General features: G+C 40.5%; 1 long non-coding RNA gene across 1 annotated transcript; it reads left to right on the forward strand.

The window, feature by feature from the left end:
- The first annotated feature begins 9534 nt into the window (after positions 1-9534).
- LOC116876721 lies at positions 9535-12051 on the forward strand. Its single transcript, XR_004384447.1, has 3 exons — positions 9535-9634; positions 11190-11319; positions 11972-12051. It is a non-coding gene; the product is annotated as an uncharacterized LOC116876721 (long non-coding RNA).
- Positions 12052-26039: the final 13988 nt, after the last annotated feature.

Below are 26039 nucleotides of genomic sequence, written 5' to 3' on the forward strand. Positions count from 1 at the left end.
AAGAATATAAAATTATTTGATATAGGAATGCTCTGCTTCTTTGTTTCTACTGAATGTTTGATTCTGATGACATCTTCATGGGTTTCTTCTGAGAAAACATTTGCTTTTTAATATTGAGCTTCCCATTCAGGAATACCAAGTTACAGTATAAATTTCATCTACTGGCAAATATAATTTGCCTACGGAGGCCCCGGGCTAACCGTCTCTCAGTGAATTAGTGGCAAAACGCCTGAGTGTGGAATCGGGGTAGTTGTATGTTCAAACTAAAACTCCATTTGCTGCTGGTCCAAGCTGCCTTTGCTGCTGCCGATTAGTTGGGACACTCAGAAATAACCCAGAAGCTTATAAACGCAATGAGTGGTTTCAAATCACCCATAGACACCCATAGTAAATGGAAAGCTTTTGTCAACATCTTTAATGGTTTCAGTTGGTAAATTATTAACAGAATGTATGTGGAGTCCTCAGTGTTTCAGATACATTTCCTTTCTGAACGGGAACATTGGAGAACAGTCTCTCCTGCCAACTTGCAAGCAGCAGGTGCCCACTCCCAGCCCCTGTTTCCCTTCCTCCCTCTCTCAGATGGTGTGGAGACTTCTCTTACTGAGGGGCTTCTCTTCACAAGGCCGAGGGGTCTTCACTTCTCATACGTGCTTACCCTTGTCCAGCCCCTGTCATGTGATTAGTTTCATTCCATTCAACTCCTTTCCTGGCATGTGGAGGAAAGATCACAATTTGGGGGGGGGCAAGCAAAACTGGATTGCGGTTAAGAATCTGCCACTTACTAACTTATTAACTTTTAGTAAATCACTTAACTTCCCTCAGCCTTGTTTTCTTCACCTGTTAATCGGGGACAGTCCTGCTGTATGTGTTGTCTGGATCTCCTACGTGTCACAATTGAGAGATACAATCGTCTTGGAGCGGCTGGGAGCCTTATGATTCTCAATATTTACAAATTTTATTGCTCATGTTGATATTTTTCCTTCGAGGGAGGTTGACACACAGCCACTCAAATGTTCCAGTTCTGACTGACTCAGTAGGTGGGAAGAATAAGTCCACATGCCAATGAGTGGAGTGACCCATTTGATACATTTGCTGGAAAATATAGAGTGTGTTGTGGTTTTTACACTAACAGACGCTGAGAAGCTGATCTTATTATTTTTCACAGTAACATTTCCTGGCTTGTACCTGGCATGCTAGATAATGTCCGTATCTTGGTCATACCCAGTATTCAAGGTAGAAAGGGGAAAGACTCAGCAGAGTAGAGGAAGGGTGAGTGGGAGGGACAGATTATACCTTTTTTTTTTTTTTTTTCCAAGAGCACTAGCTATTATACTGTTTTGATTGTATCTGTGGGACAGGAGACACTATCTTGAATCAGAAGACAATAAAAGCTGTAGTCTGACTTGATGACACCGGGCAAAATATGGAAATTTTCCCCATCAATGAGGCGGAGATGGGAATCACATCTGCCTATGTGCTACATAGGGCTGCTGTGAGTATTGAATGGGATAACACACAAAGTTACTAATGCTCGATGATGATGCCTCTTGTGTGTGTGTATTCATATTACCCAGTTTTGGGTGTACCGAGAAGCCACACATTCAATTGATCACTTATTGATCACTTGTAAAATCACAGTCCTAGGCTGTGAGGCAATGAACTCTCAGGTGCTTAGAATCTAGATAAGAAATGGAGAAGACAAGGGCCCAGAAAATAAGGCAGAGTACAGATGGGAAGGAAATAAAGATGCTAAATACAGACTATCATTGACTGTAAATCCTGAAGAGTACAAGTTCCTGAGACCTGAAAAATTCGTAGAAGTTTACTTCATAGGCAAGGCTGTGGAGAATGACTGTGTTTTGAATTGGGGAAGACAGTCCAGGTGTCTGGTCATCAGGAGCAAAGGCACACTGAGGAAGCAGGAAGCCAGCCAGACCGGCGAGATCCACCAGCAAGTGCGGACTGCCTGTGTAGCGAAGTTTGCTCATGCATTCTTTTTGTGGATGCTGCCATTGGCTCCAATAACAATGGAACCTACCTGGTCATTGCTCATAAATTTGTGCTTCTTAGGACAGCAGCTGTGATGAACAGTGCTTGGGGACACCTCATTAACATGTGACATACACTGTGGGCTGGCCTTTCTCTTTGTAAAGAATTATCTGTTGGGGTGCCTGGGTGGCTCAGTCCGTGGAGTGTTGGATCCTTGATTTCGGCTCAGATCATTCAGGGTCTCGTAGTTGTGGGATTGAGCCCTGCATCAGGCTCTGTACTCAGTGGGGAGTCTGAGATTCTCTCCTTCCCTCTCCCTCTGTCCCTCATTCCCCAAAACGAATAAACAAATTCTTAAAAAGAAAATTTACCTGTTGCTCAGTGACATTTACTGGGTGGTTTTGGTGTGCTAGGCATCAAGAAAGGTTATAAAGAAGGTAGAGAGCACACAAGATACCTGGCCAAATCATTCTAATTATGCACATAGGATAAAACACAGACGTAAAGAGAAGACATCTTTATAGAACAGGATAGCTGCCTATGTTAAGAAAGAATGTCTCTTCTTGAGAAATAGTGTAATAGAACACTGGGTGACATTCCCTGTTGTCAGCACAGGTGGGGTTGTTAAGAAGTTGGTGTGTGTGCAGAGCAGTGCTTGGAAAACCTGAAATCATGGTTTGACTGTGCTTCTCCTGCAATACAGAGGCCCACTCAGCCTTGGTGAGCAGTCGACATGCCACACCATTTCCCGTTTGCCTGGCAGGTTACCCATCGTATCCTTATCTTGCTGCATCAGAGCAGCATGATGTGTTCAATGATTTCTTCTTTTTAATCCTCTTGCTCATCTTCTTTTTTATTCATGGAACACGTGTCTCCATTTATTCTTCCTTAGCCTGGCTCTTGGTGTAAGTTGGATGGTTTCTCTCCCCCGGGACTGATGATTCTTTCTCCTTGGGACCTTCATAGTGTTTTGGAGAAGGACCTCCGGATGCTCCCTGTTTCTTGCTAAGTGTTGGGGCAGACAACACCCCAAGAGGTGACTTAGCTCCATCTGCAATTCAGAATTACGTGCAGAGAAAATATAAATGGAGATACAAAAAAAAAAAATTGTGTCAGTCTTGGAAAATGAGAGGAAGTCCCAGCTATATATGGTTTTCTATGCGCTCATAAACACAACTGATAGCAACAAGGAGAGCCACCTGTTTCCGGTAAGATACCTACCAAATCTTTCGGAAGGTGAGGAGGAAAGACTGTTGGGGATACTGCCTACAGAGGAGCTCCCCCCAGCGCGAGCTCCGTGGACCAGGGACTGGGTCTCTTTACTTCTCGGCCTAGTACAGCACTGGACACGTCTTAGATGTCCTCTTAAGGCTTTGTGGACATGAATAAGTGAACAAACTCCAAAAGACTCCAAAAGATGAACTGGAGGTAGCTTCAAGCCTAACTTCCGGATCAAGCAGAGAATCGTTTTGGCTCTTTATTGTTCTTGGACCCATCTCACGTTTTGGTAGTTTGGTGTTTCCCCTGGAATAAAACCACTATTTGAGACCTGAAGCCAGAAAGTAACTGTGCAGCTTCTGCTCAAGAAAAACTATTGGTGGCTACAATATCTTTTTATTCCCAGAGTTTTGTTTTTTTTTTTTTTCTCTCAGACTCCTTGCTATTCATATTAGACTTCACTTTAAAATATCTTCAGAATTTTAACATTTACATTTTTTATATGAATTACAGCACTTAGCATGTGAAACATTCAAAATCCATAGCTACTTATTTTCTAGATAAAAGATGCATAATTTCTCCTTGGACTAAATAGAAAAAAAATAGAAAAAAATTCATATTGTAACTTTGTCATAGTAATGTCCTTGGGGTTATTGCTTTTTTTTTTTTTTTTTAAAGAAAGATCTGTTTGTCTCACGCTCTATGTAAGAATGGACAGAAGATACTGGCACTTTCTTTGACTACAAAGGAATCATAGTTCGTGTCACTCAAACATTTTTTTCTCTCTCCTTTTTACCACCCAAAAAACAGAAGAGCACAAAACAAAAACTCTAAAAAGAAAACAAAACTGACAGTAGTAGCATCGACAATAAAAATAACAATGAACAAGAGGATTTAGGTGGAATGATACCAAAATTAGATCAGCAAGTGAGATTTCAGAATTTCATGTGGCATATATAATTCTAAGTAAGAGATGTTTTCGATGTTGCTACCAAAGGAAAGTGGGAGAGAAAGAAAGAAGAAAAGAGAAAAAAAGCAAAACAAAGAAAAAGGTGTGTGGGGGCCACTTTTTATCAGCAGGAACACCATGAGCATTTGGGATAAGGTGGTCAGTCATATTTTACAAATGCAATAAAAAAATTCTGATAGAGATTGAAAATGGGTTGGATTCCTCTTAATTAATTGTACATTTTATCCCCACTTCCAAAATTCCTAATGTTTTAAACTTTTTTAAGAGAGGATTTCTTTCCTGTGATAGTTTATAAATGTCTCAAAGTGTGGGTGTATGGCAAACCATTCCAAATATACCCTCAGAGAAATATTCTTTAATTTTGACTGTTCCGGTTCTCCATTTGACTTTTGCATGAGAATCCTCAAGCTCTCTCTGCTCTTCTGTCTTTAAACACACATTCTCTTTGGGTAAACTAATTCATTCTCACAGCTTCACTGCTGTTGATGGCCTACATTTTACACCCATCACAGACATTTCAACTGCTCCTCACCCCCGTGTCTTGAGCAGGGGTAAGAAATCTGAATTTAGACCCATTTTCCTCATCTAAGAAAAATATGATAAAACTCGAATTCAGCTGCTTTTCTCTAGCTCCTTTTAATAAGGTCAATGACACCATCATTTATTGAGTTTTTTAATTTCACAAATATGAGTGGCTTTTTTTTTTTTTTTTTTTAACCTATCATGCTAAAGTTCTAGAACCAAATAGGCAGAGTCCCTGATCTCATGGAGAATTGTAGTCTATTGTAGTCCAGGGATAGAAATGTATTGATAAAATATTCACACAAATGTATAATGACTAATAGAGATAAAGGCTGTGGACAAACTACAGATACTTACAAGTGTATAATACAGATGCCTCAGTAAAAAATGACTTTCAAGCCTGTATTTCCTTTACTCCCATATTTAATCGATCATGAAGACCTATTGGCCACACCCCTATTTTTCAAGTTTCAGCTCTGTTAGGGGTCATCTATTTCTGACCTTCAGAATACTCCAGCTGCATCCTCCTTGCAGACCATCAGCATATAGTTGCCATGTTAATATTCTTAAATGTTCATCTCTATCACATCACTCTCCAATCTGAGAATCGTCAATGGTCCCCTGAGGTCTATGGAATCAATTTCAGGCAGATTTCTTTGCCCAAATGCTTTCACTGAACTCATTCAAAACATTTCTATTACTACCTTCTGATTCAGATTTATTTGTGCTGTCCTCCATACCCAGGACTGCCTTCCTTCTCTTCGTTAACTTGCTATTTATTGAAGTCCATGATTTTCAAATTGTGAACCTTGAAGGGAGGGGAAACCCAAGTGAGGAATCTGGAAAGTGGAAAGGGTGAGATCTGGGCTCTGCTCTTATGGCTCTGCACTGGGTTTCTGGTAAGATTTCACTGGAAAAAAAGGGCCCAACGTGAAGAAACACTTGAAGGTCTATGTAGTATTGAAGTTTCCAATTAAGATTCGTCTTCTCCCAGGAGCTGTTCTTACTTAAGCCTCTCTTTTCCACATTGACTTTTCCCTCTACCTTTAACACTGTGCTCCTGGGTGTGAAGCACTCACTTACCTATTGCCTTGCATTGCATTTTTAATAAACTGGACTCCTTGAAACCTATTGTTATGCTTCTATTGCATCCCTCTGGTATGTGTCCTATCTTGGTATAAATGAGTGAATAAACCAATGAACACGTGAGTACTCGATGGTTATTTTAGCTAGTGGAAAATTTCTGTTTCTAAAATTAGAGTTTCAATCTATTCTCCATGTTTGGCAACAAAATAAATAGAAATAATATCAAAAGTGACATTCTTGTTGGGTTCTTGTGCTATAGGAGGATGAATCTACATACATGGTCAAGAAAAAAAAGGAGTGAGGAGGCTGTTGAGAGGAACTGAAAATGCTCTCTCTGAAACTTTTCATTCACTGGGATTGACCTCCTGCCCTGTTCTGTCCTCTTCACTCCCCCCAAAGTTTACATGGGCCTGTTGGCTAATCTGTGACATGGAGTTTCAAACTTTGTATCTTACCTCCTTTAGGGCAGAATGGAAATCTCTTGTAAGTCAGTCCAAGGTCTCATTTGGTCAATTGTAATAATGTGAGTTTAATTGAATCACAAATATCGTTAGCACTTATTATTCAAGTCTGTTCCTGAACTGTAAGAAAACACCGATCTATCCCAAATTCCCAACTGGGAACAAACAACAAAAAGAACAAGTCCCTGCAGTGACTTCTCCACTGAGCCCAAAAAACCACATCTGATAAGCCATGTAATTTGCTATAGCAATTTGTGCCAAAAATAAAGGCACACTTTTGCAGAGTCGCACATTTCTAAGAAAAACCGAACTCTGCCTCGTGCTAATCCAGCTTTTTCTTTCTTTTTCGAACTTGATGTTCACGGCTAGAAAATACCAGGTTGCGTCTTGGTCCCATACATCTATTCTGTTGGCGGCCCTTGGCCAAATGGCGAGGCCCATCCTCTGCCAGCGCCCCCGGGCCTCTCCCGCTGTCACACTGATCCATGAAGGGTGAGCTAAGGTGACAGCAGTGGTCTGTTTTACAACACCCCAATAACATGATGTCTTTAACAGCACAGCAGATTCTTGGCTGATGGCCCTGGTTAAAGGAAGAGAAGCACAGAATCTTCGAAGTCATCAATTTTAATGAGCGCTGCAACTATGCCAGTAAACTAGATCCCTTTATTTTTGTTTGCTTGACAAAGAAACCTGATACATCCAAGACATTTATTCCTTTTTAGTTCAGCACCAGGACAGGAACTCGTTTTTTTCACCACCGGTATTAAGCCCCCAGTGGTGATAAAAATTCCTGTGCTGTCTTCCTGGAGGCAAAGAATAAAAGAAACTACAAGGGGTGGGGGTGGTGGTAGGAACAACAACAACAACAACAACAATACAAACTTCTGAAAACACTGAGGCTTTTCTTTTGGCTCAGAGGTTAAACATGAATTGAGTTCCCTTGGCCAATGTACCTCATAAGCTTGGATAGTTTTGTGGAAGTTACAACAGAAATAAAAAATTTCATATGCATTTTCAAAGGCAAGGAATACTCAGTACTGTTTGGGGGAGGTGTGTATGGGGAAGAAATAAGCAGATAAAGCCAGAAGAAGATGAGAATTTGCCCAATTTATTTATAACTTAATGAATTAAAATATTTTGAAGGAATATTCCGAATTTTCTGGGCAAATCACACTAGAGGTACTAAGTAATTCCTATGGTTCATAGGGAGATAAACAACAGGTAAATTGCTTGAGATGTTTGTGTATCAGAAAGAACAACAACCTGGCTTTTGTCTCTAATCTTTTTCATCTTTGTGCAAACTCGCTGAACTCTCATTCCAGATCTGTAGGCAACAGGCAGGCATTTGTTTTAACTCCTTAAGTAAACTCAAGCTCTAGAATCGTTAAAGTTGAAAGTCCTTGTACAATCGCTAAATTACACTGCTCATTAGGAAGGGATTCGTAGCAAGGGCAAGCCGTGCCATTCCTTATGATTTTTTCAATCAAAAGAAAAATCTTTCTCTTCTCTCTTAAAAAATTCTTTAATACAGGGGAAAAAAACAAGTCAGAAAAAAAAATTACGCAAATGGCAAGGTAGTGACAGGACATCTATCAAGGTGGCTCTGAAAATTCCAATTTTTATAGTGTTATAAAAATATCATTATTAATGATGATTGACTGGGTTTTCAGAGCCGAGATATTTCAAGGCTGCTAAGTTAGAGTGGAGTGCGAAAGCAGGGGTGCTAAAATGGCTTCAGGGTTCCCTCACTTTGTTTCTTCATTGATTTTTAAGTAACATGTGAGCACACTCAAATTGATGATTTTCATTTTGAATTAGTTTGGCCTCTGTCATGGAGAGCCTTCCATCTTTTCCTGAGTGTCAGTGTCTAATTCATCTTCATCAAATCCCCAGCAGGAAGATTTGGATCTTATTACTTTTTGTGTTAGAGTTTTACCGTTTACAGGAAATTGAGACACAGAGAAAAGGAGAGAGGAATCTATCCACATTTTCAGTAAACTTACCCAATGGCAGAAGATTGCCTTCCCTCCTGGACCTGGGATGGGACAGTCCCAGGAGGTGGGAGAGCTGAGACCCTAATCCAGTACTCCCTTGAGATATTTTGTTTGTTTGCTTGTTTTTTTTTTTTTTTTTTTTGTTTCTTTCAGATTCCTGAAAAATCTTAGCCCCAGGTCTTTGTAAATTGGATACCTTGTACCTGTAGTCTTTATGGACCTAGACGTCCTCTCCATTTTACAGATGGGGAGATTAAGTCTAGGGAAAGCGTATAGGACTGGCAAAACTGTATTAGATTTTGATATGTGTAACTATTCCCATGAAAGTCTTCTATTTTGCACTGTTTTCGGTCACTGCCAAGACTGGGGAAAATGACAAGGATGGTTTTGTAAAGTGTAACTAAAACTGCTTGAAGAACCTTGCAGAAAGATAGTCCTGTTTAGTGTTTAGGTAAGGCCCAAGGTCCAACTTGAACTTCTCTAAGGACTCAGGGAAAAACACATCAACACTGACAAAATCAACCGTTGACTAAGCAAAAATCTTTTCCTTTCTACCCTTGAAAGCTTCTTAACTCTCAGCCCTCTGCTTTTAACTGTGAGCCTTGCTTCACTGTGTCTGAGGACTCGAGCATTCTCCAGTCCTCTGGGAAGACACCAGCTTGTCCTTTGACCATGTGCCAAAGGTGAAAAAAAGAAGAGCTTCAGAAACTGTGAACCAGGAAATTTTTTGTTTGTTTGTTTTTTTAAAACGAGATTTGCCAACCGTGCCAAGAAATGTTGTCTAAGTTACAGACTATCCGTCTTTATAATCACCCTTCCTCCTTCTTTTCTGAATTCTGCATTTTCACGGAGGGTAGATAATTTTTGGCATTATCCTCATTGGCCCAGCTAAGTTCTCAGTCCCTTGGGGTCCTGCTGACTCTATAAACTTTCAGCTTCTAAATCCAGTGCTGGCTCACCCAGGAAGGGGAAAGGCAAATTGAACAATAAAATTCAAGCTGTAGCTTCCGTTGTGACTCAAGAGCAGAAAATGTTTTTAATGTCCAAGAGCACATAAGTGCCATTAATCACCAAGAATTTATTATTTCTCATTGGGGCCCCCAAAGAAACACCGTTTTGCCCAACTCTATTATTATTTGGAATTTGAAAAGCTTTTCAAAACTAATTACCTGATTGAATATTTACCTAGGGCTAAGAATTTCAGAAGTTCTTTCATAGAACTTATATATGCCAAAAAAGAGAAAGTAGCATTTCTCTTCCTTTCTTTTCTTTTTCATTTTTCCTTTGTGTTTCTCTTCCTTTCCTTAGTGACCCTTGCTGTGTCAGCCTTTCTCTGCATGATCAGTTTGCTGTGATCTATGGAAAACTCCCACCTCAGGAATTTGAAGCCTGTGGTAAGTCTTTTTATTTTTTGAGTCCAGGCTATAGATTATTTTTGTTTTAGAAAGTTTTAGAGGCTTGTAATATAGTCTCAGTTTTTTATTTTTTGAATTGCATAAATAAATTAGACCTTTATCAGGGGGAGGGATTTTTGCAGGCATAAGGTCAGGATACTTTTCTATTGTATCTCAAAATGTTAAGTATTATTTGGGTGTTCACACAATAAGTTTATGAGATCCTTCCTTCCTGCCTGCCCTCCTTCTCTTCCTTTTCTTTTCTCTCTCTTTTCCCTTCCCTCCTTCTCTTTCTTTCTTTCTTTCGATGTTCCTAGTACAATAAATCAACATTGAAAGAAAGTTATAAACTCATTTGTTAGTAATTCTTAGACTACATTAGAATAATTGATTTGGGGAACCTAAGTAACTATTTACCACAACAAACCCACATTTCTTATTTCATGTGGAAGAGAGCTGCATTTTTTTTCATGCACAGAGATCATATCAAAACTTATGTTAAACAATGGGAGCTTCAAATTCATTCTCTGGTTTTGGGGGACATAACTTCTTGAGGAGTGAGATGGCAGTTAAACTAGAGTATTTAAGATGCAAGGAAGAATTTTAAAAAGGTTTCCTTTCCTGGGTTAGGATGAACAACTTTAATAGTGCAGAACATTATTAGTAGTTTCATATGCTCCATCCCAACGGGGAACTGATGGAGGAAGACCACTGCATTTGTTGAAAGCCTATGGTCTGCCAGGCTCCATACGTATTCTCCCCACAGCACTTCAGGGTGGGCATTGTTATCCCTATTTCAGAGAGGATTAGGTGATCTACAGAGGTTCAGAGGGATTAGGTGATCTAACCAATATTAAAAGCTTAATAAATAGCAGCTCTAGGAAGATCTCTATGCGACTCCAAATCCATGCTTTTTTCCCATTATAACCTATTGCTTCCAATAGGTGAGAAGGCTAATTTAACATCTACCATTACTGCCTATCTACACAGGTAAATGCACAGAGAATACTAACTCTTTTAGTGGTATGCCAACTGGAGGTGGGGGAGGCCATTGCCTTTGGCTAACCCATCTCTCTAAGAATCTTGAGGATGAACAATGTGTCTTCTTTTTCTCACTGTATTGCCTGAGGGAAATGAGCAGTTCAGAGAGGCCACTCCAGGATTTCACCCAGTGGCTGAGTGCTCAGGCCGAGGACATCAAGCATATGCAACCACTGGTGCATCAGGTGCAGTGAAATAGACCAGAATCAGCCTGGACATTCCTGCGATCTTCAGCTGTGGTCTTTTTACAAGGCGTTGGGTCAAGACAACCTCAACTGACAGGACCAGAACAAGTTCTCGGTGGATAGGGCTGCTTCTGGGCCTAAGTGTAGTTGTAAAATAGACTTATTTTCTGGGATACAGGCTTTCCTCTGAGAGCTTTTGTCTCTATTACAGAAATTCCTTTCCCTTCAGCACACTGGACTTCATACTCATTCCACTTTCCCCTTAACACAATCTGATGTGGCAAGCTATCACCTGGAAAGAATCTAATCAATTATATCACTACTTACAGGAATGACTGATGGTGGAATTTCAAGAATCAAGGGAGGCAAGTGAAGATGAAACTTCAAAGCAGCAGAGGTTTCTTAACACCCTTCGATGTTTAGGATACAAGTGACCACTTATTCAGGAGGCATTCATGGGTGAGACTGATCCTGGAGGTTGATGGAGAAAGGCTAATGGAGGTGGTGGAAGGGTGCTTGACCAGACTGTGCCTCTGGAAAAACAAAAACATAAACAAAAACAAAAAACCCAAAAGTCCTTTTGCTGGCATGTTTTTGTTCTGGTATCTTCCAAGTCACTCTACTATGGACTCTGGCATTTGGATTGAAGTTGACTGTGGGGTTGGGGGTGGTGGTGGTGGTGATGGGGTGGTGGATGGAAGCATTTTCTTTCCTGCAGCTGGGTTCTCAGCTCTCTAGAGGGAGACCAAGATGATTCCTTTTGTCATTGTAACTTGGTCAGAGATCCTTCCTAGAGAAGAAGGAGTGATTATGAAGACTGATGGCCTAGACAAGGGAGAAGAAAAATGCAACACACTTTTTTAAAAGTAGTCTGCAGGCTGGCTGTGATGCCAGTAGGATCTGATGAGGTTTTCCTAAAGCTTTTTTCATATCTGTTGCTTTATTGTAGTCCAAAACTTTTGGTTGTGGAGTTCAGGAATTTTCCTGGAGTGTCAGCCATTTACCTCCCCTCTTACTGACTGTGGGTACCTAGGGCAGAAGGATGTGGCCAATTTATAACATGATCCATGATATACAAAAACATTTTCTAAGAAGAAGCTTTCTTCCACAGGCATTTCAGAAGCACTAATATTTTATCTAGAGGGTGAAGAAATACTAAGAGCAAAGCCACTGTTGCAACCTGTGGCAGGATAAGTAGATAATATGTTTCTTTTGTGCTTGAGGGGTTGGCCAACAATGTTTGTGGTAATTATAACTCATTTCTTGCTTAAAGGAGAAGGTGAAAGGGCTTGAGGAACACCTCTGTGTACTCCACACTGTGAGAAGGATGTGTTGAGAAACTAACACAAAAAATAAGCCAGATGAAAAAAATAAGGAGAAGGAGAAGGGAAATCTTGGTCAACGAGTAGATGTGATAAATTAAGCAGCTTTTCCCATTGGTAGAAATTAGGCTTATTCATACTTCTTTTTGACTTGGTTTTTAAATATGCATCCTTCTGTCAGAACATTGCTCTAGCTGTTTTCTACCCATTTCTCTAAGTGTGCCTACCCCCACTGTGTTGTGAACTATATGAGGGTAGGCGTCCTCTTTTTTTGTATCCTTAGCATCAAGCGGGATACAGAACAGTTTTGCAATAAGTGACTAATGAATGACTGAAATTATTTTTTATGTTATAGAATTTTAATTTTAAAACAGTCACTTCCCTGGGAATGGGACACTTCTGTGGGTCATCTCAGAGAATTTAGAACCAATAAGCTGACCTGAGTAGGGCTAGATTATGGACTAGTTGAGGAACATAATCTCATTTACCATAAATTGACAATCTGGAACATGAATATGGTGAATTTAGCCAAAGGTGATTCCTCGAGGCAAAGAAGAGTACAGAAGATTGAAGACTATCGCCAGATTCCAGAAAGACATGCTTCTGGCAGGGCTGGCTTCATGGGAGTGCAGCCTGTGTAGTCACATGGAATCCTGTAGTCAGAGGGCCCTGCATGCGGTCTATGGTGTTCTACTGCAGTCTTGAAATTCTTAATAAGGTTTGAACAGAGACCTACAATTTCACTTTGCAGTGGGCCCTGCAAATTAAGTAGCTAGTCCTGGCTACTAATAAGATGATGGGAGCCACAAGGGCCAAGATCAGAGAAGTTGCACTGGACAGTATCTGAGCACAGCAGGGAAAGAAGCAAGCACTGGTTTTAAGAACTCATCTTACCTGCCCCCTGAGGGTGTTGCAGGCACTGCATAGGGCAGATTTCCTGGAAGGGTGAATGATAGGACCACTGGTCAAGGAAAGACAGGTATCCTCTGGGGAAGGAGTGTTTAGGGAGTTAAGAAGGAAGACCCTTTTCTTTCTGGGGTAATGGGAGAAACAAAAAGGAGGGCTTGCAGGGCTGGAAGACTGAGGTAGTCTCAGGAAGAGTGGGGACATACCTGCAAATTCAGAGTGAAATAACCTGAAATACAGAGAAGGAATCTATAGGTATTTCTATTCTCTGACCCTAAATAGGGTCTCCTAAGGAATGACAGAATGACGAACCTGCAAAGCTCCACACCAGGGTCAGATATTAAGATGTGAGTCGTAGAACACACTAAAAATCCACAAAACCTCACCCTGGTTTCTAAGTATACTAGAAAGAAGGAAAGTCAGTGATTACATGCCAAAGAAAATAGCTAGGAGAACTCTTGATTTATATAGCTAGGAGATTTCTCGATTTTGGGGGATAACTTTTTCACATTTGTTGTCATTAACCCATCTACTTCTCCACAGTAATAAAATGATACTGTCTTAACCTGGCCCTGTGTACTTATTCTGGGCTGTAACAAGAAAGGGAGGAAGGGGGGTGAGTCATATTTGTACTCTGTAGAATACCTTAGGCAGAGCCTACCTTGTAAAGAAACAAATCATAGGACATGGAGTAGAAGGGCACAGCTTTTCTTGTTTGTTCGTTTTGTTTTGTTTTTTGAAGGTTAACTATTTGGGGCCCCTCTAAGGACGGTGACAACCATGACACAGCTGAGGATGAGCAAGAGGAAATTAAGCTGTGTGGAAGCTTTTTGAGGTTCTTCTCCTGGAGGGTACTTCCAGACATATTCAAGTAGAGGCATTATCCAGGCACTGAGAGATTCCAAGAGATTCCTAAGCATTCAAAAAATGATGGAACTCTTATCTCAAGCAAATTAAAACCACACATATCCTAGCTATTTGATAGTGAACTCTCTGCTGGTTGGGATGAGGTAGCCATGCATAAACCTGGCATGGTCATGGGTCTACACACTATAACTTCTCAGAGCAGGCACCCAGATATGAGGGAGGACCTGCCAAGATCACCAACCTCACCAATCCCTGCTACTCTGATTGTTCATGTGGGAACAAAAGTTGTTGTCTCAGGATCTGCATCTCTAGGATCAGGTTGGAAAGGGAAAACATGTAAGGGTGGGTAGAACTTTTTTTGTCTTCTTTTGGTTTGTGGCTGTGACTCTGGAAGAAGAAGGTGGGCAATGTCTGGTTACATAGAAAGTATCTAAGGGAAAGAATTTTGTCTTCTGGATCATGATAGGATGTCAGTAGGTTGAACTACTGAAAATGGAAATGGGCACTGGATCAAAGCAGAGAACATATTTAACAAAAATGAGTGAATAAAAAGGCAGTAAGAAAAACCAAGACCAACTACCAAGTAGGTAATAAGGACAGTGGGCACGTCAGAGAAAGGGTTTGCATGTTAGAGGTGCTCCTTAGTAATTATCACTCTTTCATTTGTTCAGCAAAGAATAGAGATATTCACTGAGAACAGTATTTTTGGGGGCAGCTGGGTGGCTCTGTGGGTTAAGCATCTGACTCTTGATTTCAGATCAGGTCATGATCTCAGGGTCATGGGATCAAGCCCCATGTCAGGCTCTGTGCTGAAGATGGGAGTCTGCTTGAGATTCTCTCTCTCCCTTTCCCTTTGCCCTTTCCCCCTGCTTAGTCTCACTCTCTCCCTCTCAAAAAAGAAAAAAAGAATATTTATGTTCTTAAAAGACTATATATGTCAACACAGAAAAGGAGGTGGCAAAAGAACTCAAAGTTTTAGACCCCAAAAATAAATATACTGTTATTGAGAGGACTAAGGTTTAATGGGATAAAACTCAGCCTGAAAATATCAAGAGAAAACCATACTTTATTCAAAAACTGATATGAGAGAAGGAAAGTAGAATAGTGCTATATATAACAAAGGTATATACCTAGTTAGAAACAAAGCTCAAGCAAAAAAGAAATCAACCAATTTGTTGTCATAAAAAAAATACCGCTCAAAGCCCTTGGGCAGAGGAAAAATACAAATATTGTTTTTAGGGTTAAATGTCAGTATGAAGTAACTCTGCAGTAATGAGAGAATTTGACTATCTTTTGGAAAATTAATTTTGATAAAATTAAAGTACTTGATATGTGTTTCATTTTTAATGTTCACATTTTTTTATCCCTCAAATGATGTCCTAGACAAGGGCAAATTGTGATTGGTCTGTAATAAGATCAAAGTAAGTATTTGGATACTTTTATAGCAATTTTCATCATCACAACATTTTGATTTAATTTTACAAAATTAAAACCAATCCTTCACTGCAGATGCTTGAGAGGCATTATCATAGTTCATGATAAAATATAATTCAGAAACTGTACAACTCTTTGGAATACAGCTTATTGGGAAAGGGATTTTAAAGAGAAAATGAAAGAATGGGGGAATTTGAGTATATATTTGGCTATTATCCCAATGAGAAAAATGAGGGAAATCTTCTCAAAAGTAGTGTTATTGTTATTAGCAGCTCTCCTAATGAGAAAAAGGGGTGACCCCTTTCTACTGAGTATTTATTATATACTGGATAGTTCTATTTAAATTATCTTATTTAATCTTTACCCTTTGGATAAGTGATACTATTCTAGTTTTTATGGAAGGGAGTCATAAGGTTCAGTGACTTCAGAGAGTTGCATGGTAGCTCCCCAAAATGTATGTCCACATCCTAATCCCCAGAATCTGTGAATGTTACTTTATATGGCAAGAGAGATAATTAAGAATGTTGAGAGGAGGAGCTTGCCATAAATGGGCAACACATATTCTTATAAGATTGACACACAGAGGAGAAGATGAAGAGGAAACAGACAGGGGCTGGCCATAAGCCAAAACACACACACACACACGCGCACACACACACACACACACACACACACACAAAACAATAATGTCTGAGCCACTAGAAGCTGGAGGAGGCAAGGAACAGATTCTCCCTAGAGCCTTTGGAGGGATTGTGGCCTTGCAGACACTTGGTTTCGGCTTCTGGCCTCCAGAATTGTGAGGGAATACATTTGTTTGCAGTAATTTGTTACAACCACTTTAGAAACCTAATATAGTGACTTAAAGAGATTTCTAGAAAATGAAAAATCTATTACTTAATCTCAGGTCTAACTCCAAGTTAGGACATGGTCTCATACACTGGGTTTCAATGTTCATTCCTCTACTCACTATACTTGGCTTTCAAAGTCTCCACTCCTTCTGCTGAAAACAAAGTGTCATAAACCAAATTAACAATGTTATTGTGAGGGTTGAATATGATGCCTTATGTGTAAACTTCTTTGCAAATTGTAGAGCACTATTCAAGTACTAATTACCAAGACATGCTTCCCCCAGAGAGACTGAAGAGATGATGTTAACCCTTTTCATTGACTACCTGTCTGTTGCTGATGCAATGGCACTGGGTTGTCCGCACTCCTGCCATCGCAGATGGCAATGTGGTTGTACACCTCTCTCCGATGCACTGCCCTAACATCATGTGCCTGTGCACATCCTGAGCAATTCCTTCCTTCCTCTCTCCCTCCTTTCTTCCTTCCTTCCATCCTAAAAAAAAAATATTTTATTTATTTTTAGAGAGAGAAGGAGAGAGAGAGAGCAAGTGGGGGGAGAGGCAGAGGGAGAGAATCTCAAGCAGACTCCCCACCAAGAGTGGAGCCCGATGGGAGGTGCTCAATCTCGCCCTCTGTGTGATCACCACTGGAGCTGAAACCAAGAGTTGGCTGCTCAACCCACGGAGCCACCCAGGTGCCCCCGAGAAATTTCTACTTGAAAGAAAACCACAGAGCTACCATGCCAGAAGAAAAGAATTGTTTCCTGCAATATATATATATATTTTCAGTATTCAGAGGAACAATACTAAATAACTCTGTTCAACAGGTAAGTTCTTTTTCACCTGTTTACTTACACTCTGCCTTGTTCCAGAACAGATTTAAGGTGGATTGCCGACTAATACCACACAAGATGAAATCAAATGAAAAATAAGTGGCGAGGAAAGGAGGACAAGGGGAAAACGAGACTCAGAAAACTAAAGGAAGCCAGGAGTGGGACAGACTGGCTGCCATCAGTAAGGTCCCTTGCCCTCACCAGGGTTGGTTATGCAGTCATCCCTGAGCTTTCTTGTCATTAATAGGAAAAAAGAGCTCTAAGTCAAGGTCCCCCTCCCCCTCCGCCGCCCCCAACATCCCCTAGGATGTGGTTTGAATCTCTCAGGGCACTGCCTATGGTAGATCAAGGCCCCAAAGATCTTGACATTGAGCATCTCAACAATTATTTTCATCTGAATTGAAAATAAACCAGTAAAGCATCAAGGAAATTTGTGTCTCTGAGGAACGTAACTTTCTGATGTAGTATCTGATATAAACTCGCTATAGAATTTATACTTGCAGAAACCATGGACATACTAGCCATGCAGGATTACTGTAAATCAGATCCACCAAAAGCAATAACTTCAGTTTCAGCAACATTCACCCTCAGCCCTTCCTTCTTGGCACTAATCAGGGCAAGCTTGATCTGCGGCCATCTAAGCAGTGTCTGCTTAGAAGACAATGTTTATTCATTTCTTCCCTAAAACAGGGGGAAATACATTGTTTATAGAAAAGTGCCATTAAATTATTAAAATTCGAGTGAAAAAGAAAAGGCACATGTCTGTTTTTACCCCTACTGAACTCGCTACTTGAAGACTAATTCAGTTACTGTTTTGGTGTGAATTGTGACCTAATTCATCATAAGGAGCCCTTTATGATGTTACAATGCTTACAATAAAAACATTTACAAGGACTATATTATACCATTTTGTAGTGAAAATTGATGGTAGGTTCATAACCAATGCTGTCAAGCCACTTTAAACCTGAATTCTCGCTCTCTGCTCTCTGGCAGGGGTTGACAAGCTTTCTCTGCAATGGGCTAGATAATAAATATTTTAGGCTTCATGGACCATGTGTTCTCTGTTGTGACTATTCAGCTCTGACACTGTGGTGAAAAAAACAGCCATAGAAAATCCATAAGCCAATGGGTGTGGCTGCATTCCATTAGAATCTTATTTATAAAAACAGATAGAGTGGTATCTGGCCCAGAAACCATAGTTTGCTGGCCCTTACTCTATGATGTAGAACTGCCTGGTTTTAAGTTCTTGTTTGAGGTCCTCACCCCATTCCAAACTACTTTCCAAGAGCAATGTTGGTTTGATAGTTTACTTCCCTGAAGATGATGGGGAAGCCCCCCTGTTAGGCGAGAAGACATTGCATTTTGCAATGGATCATTGCCACTGGCATGCTAGTTACTTAAAGCATGGAGCTCTTTATTGCTCAGTAAGACAGAAAAACCATATTCTTGATTTCCAGTCTAACCTCAGCCTCGATATATCAGCAGCCTCCCAACTTGTCAAGTGCTGGCTTAAACACAGATAAGGGAAATCGCCTACTGGTCACAGTCATTAATTCATGACTCTTGATTTAAGACGTTCAGCTTTGCATGAAGCCAGGTTATAAGAACATTTATTCACAGGTGTACAATGTTACCTTCCATCCTCTACAAGGACCCTCCCAGAATGACAACGTGACACCACAACTTTATCTTTTATTAAGGATCATATAGACCAGTGACCGCTTGGAGAACATATTTCCTCTCTTGTAAAATTGCTGCTGGAGACACTTTTTGTTAGACTGTTTTGTGTCCTTTATGGGAAACTCTATCAGGGATCCCTCTTACAGTTTAGCACCATGACAAAGTGTGTCCATTGTTACACTTCCTGTAATTAACCAGAGAGTGCAGTGTATCTCCTCCCGTGTTGCCTTCCGGTCCAGGATCGTAGCTGTTTCCAAAAAGCGAAGCTAAGTATATGTCCCATTGCACAGATTATATTTAGCCAAAGTTTTCTTACCCATTCATCTCTTCTTTTTCATTCTTGGGCTCTGCATCTTTTCCTAGTTTTGCTGTATCTGATCCTACTAGCATCTTAATATAGACTATCAAAGGTTTATAAATAACAAATAAATAATAAACTTGGGGTTTGTTGAAATGTTAAAGACCACAAAAGGGCATTTTCATCTGTGTTTGAAAATAGAAGAACAAGGAAGTGAGCACCAGGCTGCCGTGGCAGATGGTGTAATGATAACAGATAATAAAGCTATTCAATTTGTAGCTTGCTTTCAAATTCTGCGGCAAAGAAAGTGGTCTGAAGGCTATGGTGGGTAAGAACAAATAGCTACCTTGAATTATTTTTTAAAGAATCTTTGTTTTTTGAGGACTTTTTCTTTTATTTTACACCTTGTCTCATTGTATCTTCACCCTGTGAGGTAGTCACAGTTATTATCCTTCTTTACCCAGGAGGAAACTGTGACTCAGCGTTAAATGACTTGGTCACATCCACAAACAATGCGGGGAGGCAGTGGCCTGCCACTCTATGCAAATGAGTGGAAGTCAGCTAAAGCCTGGTCACGTTAAATGAGTTTTAGCTGCTGTCATGGGGGCAAGTGATGCTGGGCCACTCAGAAGGCTGGGGTGTTCTGGGCCAAGAGTATACCCTTTTTGAAGGAGTAAATAGGAACTGAGGACTCCTCTCAGGAGTTGAGATACTGCAGAGACCAAAGATGAATGAATAAGGCAAATCTCAATCCATTTTTTAAAAAGAGGGAGAGATTCCGCAATCCATAAGCAGGTCAGCTTTTCTCAGAGGCCGTCCCAGAACAAAGCAAGAATGGACTCTTAAGCTAATGGTTTGTGAGTATTAACTAAGGAATGTGGTGGTTACTAGGAGTGAACATGGGTTTATAAGGAACGTCATGTTATGCTGGCTTAATTTATTTTCTTGCTTTTGGGATAGAGCTCCTTTAAAAGGATCAGGGGATTGGCTAGGAAAATTAAAATTTCACAATAACATAAAAATAGAATGACTCGTTGAACACTTCCTATATGCCAGGCCCTATTTGCCTTATTTCATTTACCCCCAAAGAATTCTAGCAGGTAGGTAGGTGGTTTATCTCTCTTGTTACAGATAAGGAACAGAGGATCCGTAAGAGCAAGTCGTTTACTCAAAGTCACATTACTAGTGAATGACTGAGCTGGACCTGAAGCCAGATTTATCTGATTCAAAGCTGTTGACAGTAACAATTACACCATATTGTAATTGACACACAGTGGGCTCATGAGATCTGGAGGCTAAGGGAAGCTAAGGCTACACAGGTTGGGTCATAATACCTTTAAGCAGACTCATGACAGGTTGAAAACAAACCTAGAGCACATGGATTGATATTTTGGCCTTGATCTGCTTAACTTCTGAATCAATGATTCAAAACCAAGGAGAGAACCCAGTCTTCTCACCGCTATTAACTAACATTTGCATAATGTGTCCCCTTTTGTGGAACACTTTCTTCTAGCTTGTCACACTTGATTCTCATGCTTTAAGAAGACTTATTACTAGCTCCTACACCCCTCTCCCCACGCCTACCCCCCATTTTTCTTTACAGTGAGCAGAATTGGGGTTCAAGGAAATCAAATGACTCAATCAGAGTCATATGGTGAATAATCTGGGGACTTCTGTTTTCTGTCACACTGCAACAGATATGGAGTCATGATTAGAAATAATATCAAGACATGCAAATGCGAGATCAAAACCATTGGGATGAAATATGAAGGTGACGAATGTAAAGTCTAATGTTGCAGTAAAAAATGTTTCAGGTTGAATGTTCGAGGTAAGCCAACAAGTCTTTGTGATTACTCACAATGTTAATTTAATCCTGGCCTGGATGAATGGAAGCATGTCTATATCATGCCAAGCAGTACTCCCACTGAACACGGACCCTTTGAAAACATACATGGAGCCTGTATTTCCTTGATTCAGTATTGATCAGAAACTTGGGCTAAGTAGAGAGTACCTAGAGTCAGGTAACTACTGTGAGACTGTGGGTTACATGTGCTGTTGCAAGAGGGTGAGGAAATGAATAGAAATTCTAATTTGTGGCAGATTTTTGAGAATGATCATGTAGAAGAGGAAGAATAATATTTTCTTCTGGGTTGGTCTAGGTCTAACAGGTTTAGGTGTCAGAAGGTCAGAGTTTGGCTCCTATAAAGGACAGTTCTAGCAAGTGATCTGCTCCCAGGGAAATGAGCCTTGTGGTGAAGTTTTAATGTGTGTCCTGGGAAGAGTTCCCTCGGGGGCTGCAGTCTTTCTTGCTCTTACAGCCATGTAAAAATTATAACGACTTATGGCTCATCCAATCTAATATTAAGTGACTGTTCCTAAATGTACTCTAGGAGCGTGAGGAAGATTCCCAGTTTGATTTCCACCTGGCTCCAAGGGAGGCCTGGAGTATAATAGATACTCAATAACTATTTATTGAGATGAATCTCCAAAAGGTAGAGGAAAGGACTAAGGGCGACTGGTGAAATAAGGACCGGGATACATCATTCCTGACATAATTAACATTCCCTGGGTCATTGTGTGTGAGAGGCAACAGCTAGAAGTCCAGTTCCCAGTGTATGTACTCACCAGTGTCCTTGCTTGGAATGTGATTCCTCCTGGATTTTCCCCTGACTCAGCCTCTCACTTTGGTTAGGTCTGCTCAAAAGGCACCTCCTCAGAGAGAAGTCTATCTGAACTCCATCACTTAAACTCCATCACTGCCCTGTACCCCTACCCTGCTCTATGACTTCTTAGCATTTTTCATTGCCTGATAATACACATCCACCCCTCCCTCCCCACCACACAATGTCTCCTGTCATTTGAACGTTAGCTCCCTGGTTGCAGAGATTTTATTTTGTTCTTGCTTTTTACGGATTGGATTTCATCTCCTCACAATTTATGTGTTGAGGTTCTAACCCCCGGTACCTCAGACTGTGGTCTTGTTTGGAAGAGTGGTTGTTGCAGTTGTAATTAATTAAGATGAGGTCACACTGAAGGTGAGCCTTAATCCAGCATCACTGGTGCCCTTATTAAAGGGGAAATTTGGACACGGAGACAAGCACACAGGGGGAATGTCATGTGAAAATGAAGGCAGAGGTCCAGGAGATGCTTCTACAAACCAAAGAATGCCGGATATTGCCAGCAATCCATCAGAAGCTACAAGAAAGGCATGGAACAGTTTCTCCCACGCAGCTCTCAGAAGGAACCAACCCTGGTCTTGGACTTCTGGCCTCCAGAACTCTGAGACGCCACATTTTTATTGTTTAGGCTACCTGATTTGTGGTATTTTGTTATAGTAGCCATAGCAAATTACTATACTGCTGAATCTTGGTACCTAGAACTGTGATTAGATTGAGTAGGCATTCGATAAGTATTTTCCAAGTGAATGTTGAATGAATGAATAAATGGGTGAATGAATGAATGTATGCCTCAGGAAAATCATCTATTTTTTTTTTCTAATCCTCTGTGTTGTCATTTGTAAAATGACAACTGCTACTGTCTAGAAGATTTATCCAGTTCTCATCTACTCTGCTGCATTCATAAAAAAAAAGAACTCTGTGACAGAAGAATTGATCATATATTAGAAGTTATCAAGGAAGCTTATTTAATCTGAATCTCTATTAAAAAATACAGACATGGTTTTAGGATGATTGAAATTTTAATTTGACCTGAGGCAAAAGTCTGAAACGAATAATTTCCTGAGTTCGCTTTTAGATTTCAATCCTGTGTTTTTCCTTGACGAATTTATCTATTTATAGAAATCAGGTCAGCGAGACCGTGTGAGTTATAGGAAATGTTATTTCATTGCACTCGAGGCTCAACTATCTTCCAGAGTAGAATCTTCCTCACTGAGAAATTGGGCCGTCAGCAAAGAAATGGTATCAGAATCATATCAGGGCAGAATATAGAAAATTGTCTTTATGGTTGAGAAGTTTGGGTGTGTCATTACCTGACACGATATTAAGTTTATCCACATGCTTCCAAATAATGGGCTTTGAAGAAGGAGCTGGATGAACAGACAATGAACAGAGCTCCAGAGAGTGATCTGGAGGTGACTCAATTCATTAGCCTGGATTCTTTCTGGAAAACCCTGGCTAGCCAGAGTGAAGCTTATATTTTCTCCTTTGAGACTAGCCTCGGTGGACTCTCCAAGGCTGATTGACCCAGGTGGCTTTCCAGAAACCTAGTCCTTGGAGCAGAGCTCTTGCCCCATTTCCCTTCCGGTGCACCTGCAGGGTCATATTCTGTGAATATGAAATTTTTTCATGAAAATTTTTCAGGTGTCTTGTTATTGAAAGTTAATACCCTCCACTTGGCTCTTTTTCCTTCTCCTCTTCCCGAACTCACATTTCCTAAGATGGATCTCCTCTGTAGTAAAAGACATTCATACCTCAGTGTGTAAAACAGATAGATTTGAAGGGGGTGGGGAAGGAGGACACAGAATTTTCCATACCAATGAGGGGTTCAGCTCATCTGCCATTGGTAGTCTGCTGGGCCTTATGGGCAGATATTTTGAGCTGGAATTTTAGTGCTTTTGGCTTCATCAACTCTTGGGTTCCTCTTACTATCCTTACTTAGCTCAAGTCCAAGAAGCCCAACACACTGTTAAATATATGAAATTGAAATCAGCAAAGAGCAGAACAAGCCTCTTACTTTCCCACCCCTACCCCAGTTTTGCAAATGGGTCAATAAAAATAGTGTCCTTGATGTGGGCAAGAGTGTAAATTAGTACAGTGAAAACTCAAATAGAAAACAAATCCCCAGAACAGAGACTATTTATATTTCAAATCTTTGGATTACAGAGAGCAGTTAGAAGAAATCTTAAATGTCATCTAATTTAACTCACTTATTTTACAGATTAGGAAACAGGATGTTCTGAGTAAGAGATCTTCTGACTTGCAGACCCTGTATTCTTCATGTAGCTCTATATTTTCTTATCTTTAGTTTTTTTTTTTTCTTTTAAAGTTTCTCCTACGTGCATTACCTCTGTGTGATCGAAGGCAAAAATATTTACAAAATAAGAGGTTGGGTGAATTAATCAAGATCACAGAGCTAACAATGCGAAAGGACTCAGATGAGAGCCCATGTGTCCTGGTTCTTAGTTCAGAGCTCTGAGATTTAATTGAGCATGAAAGCAAGCTCAGTCTGAGTGAGCATTAGAAATTGTGGTCGCTAGACTCTTAGGTAAAGAATAGAGCCTAATATTTGCTATCAGTCTCTACGGCAATCACTCTAAATTTCTTTTGGAGGCTGGAGTAATAGTCCCCATTTGAGAGTCTAAGGAATATCAAGGATCCTCTTCCCAGAAAAATGTACATACACAATTTGCATATAGTTCAGGTAATTCACCTAACTCCTTAATTTGCAGACAGGCTCTGAGGAAATGAACCGATGTTCTGAATATTAATGTCTGCTAAAGTTTATTGAGTGTCTGCTATGTTCCAGACATTATTCTGAGGTCTTCGCATGCATGTAACACTTGAAGCAAGTTCCATTCTCTTCTCCATTTTACAGAAAAAATAGAAATATTTAGAGAACATCTATTTGTTTAACACTATTTTTAAAAAGATTTATTTATTTATTTGAGAGATAGGGCATGCACAAGCACAGACACACAGAGGGAAATGAAAAGGGAGAAACGGGCCTCCCACTGAGTAGGGAGCCCGATGTGGGACTTGATCCCAGGACCTCGGAATCATGACTTGAGGGGAAGGCAGACGCTTAACCTACTTAACCACCCATTGTTCCTGCCCGCATCATGCTTGGAATCCAATGAAGCAGACTGATTGCTTGTTTACATGGAAATGTGGCACAAGGCAAACAGAGATGGACATCGGTAATAACACATACACACTGAGTGTTAGGAGAATTTAAGAAGGAATTCAAGTCTGGATCACTAAGAAAACAGGTACAGGGGGGCACCTAATGAGGGGTTGTGGAAGAAGGAAGTATGGTAGACCTTGCGTGGGTAGTTAAATCCTGTGCTAGAGGTCAATTTCAAAGCGTAGATCTCAAACTCAAACCAGGTCCATTTGCTCCCAAAGTCAGGCCCTGCCATGTTATTGACACAGATCAGTTCCTCTAACTATACTGACTCCTGTGATATTTCATAACATTCCATCCTACTCTCTTCCATGCCTGTAGGGAGTGCACCTCCCTAACGTGCCCAAGGCAGGGCTTCTGGGAACTTCTGTGGTGAAGGACCATGTTTCAAAATTTTCAGTCTGTCACACTGTGTTCTGATATTTCTGTTTTTATTTTCTGCTATGGAATCAAGCTGTCACTCCCTCCCCAAAGCCTTGGACCCCAAGTGTGCTCCCTGTGTCTGGATGGACTCTAAGTAGACACACAGAGAATCTTGGATAATCATAGGTTCATATGCCTAATCATTTCCTGCCTCACCCTAAATGTGGGGAGATTATGTGTCCGACTCTGCCTTAAATGGTGAAAAAATACTCTGTAAATCTACTTCTGAAAAATTACCTAAAAGTGCTTCAGCTCTCACTGTTGCCCCACATCTGCAGAGCCCTGCCCCCAAACAATTGGGCCTTTATTTCTTCTTTCCAGGGCAACAGTTAGCAGAGACACGTGACACCCCCCCACCGCCAGGCCTGTAGCTGGAGCCCTACCTAGCATGGCAAGGGCAGGTACCTAGGCCACATATGACTTGGAGTCTGTTGTCCAGCTGATGTACTTGATGTGCCACTGCCAGCAAGCATGCACACACGACACATAGAAACACAATGTTAATTTCAAGTTCTATTAGAATCCCAGGGCAGTAGAAATAATGGTTGATAGACATAAATGGTTGAAATTGGCAGGTGAAAAAGTCCTATTCTAAAAGCTTCTAGGAGATGTCGACAAAAACACTGAAATTAAATAAAGACAGTCTATGATAATAAAAATATACTTGACAACGTGCTTTTGAATGAGCAAAGTGAGGGACTAAAGTGGA

The sequence above is a fragment of the Lontra canadensis genome, unplaced genomic scaffold, assembly GCF_010015895.1.
Source record: "Lontra canadensis isolate GAN:19392208 unplaced genomic scaffold, GSC_riverotter_1.0 scaffold47, whole genome shotgun sequence".
NCBI classification, from domain to species: domain Eukaryota; kingdom Metazoa; phylum Chordata; class Mammalia; order Carnivora; family Mustelidae; genus Lontra; species Lontra canadensis.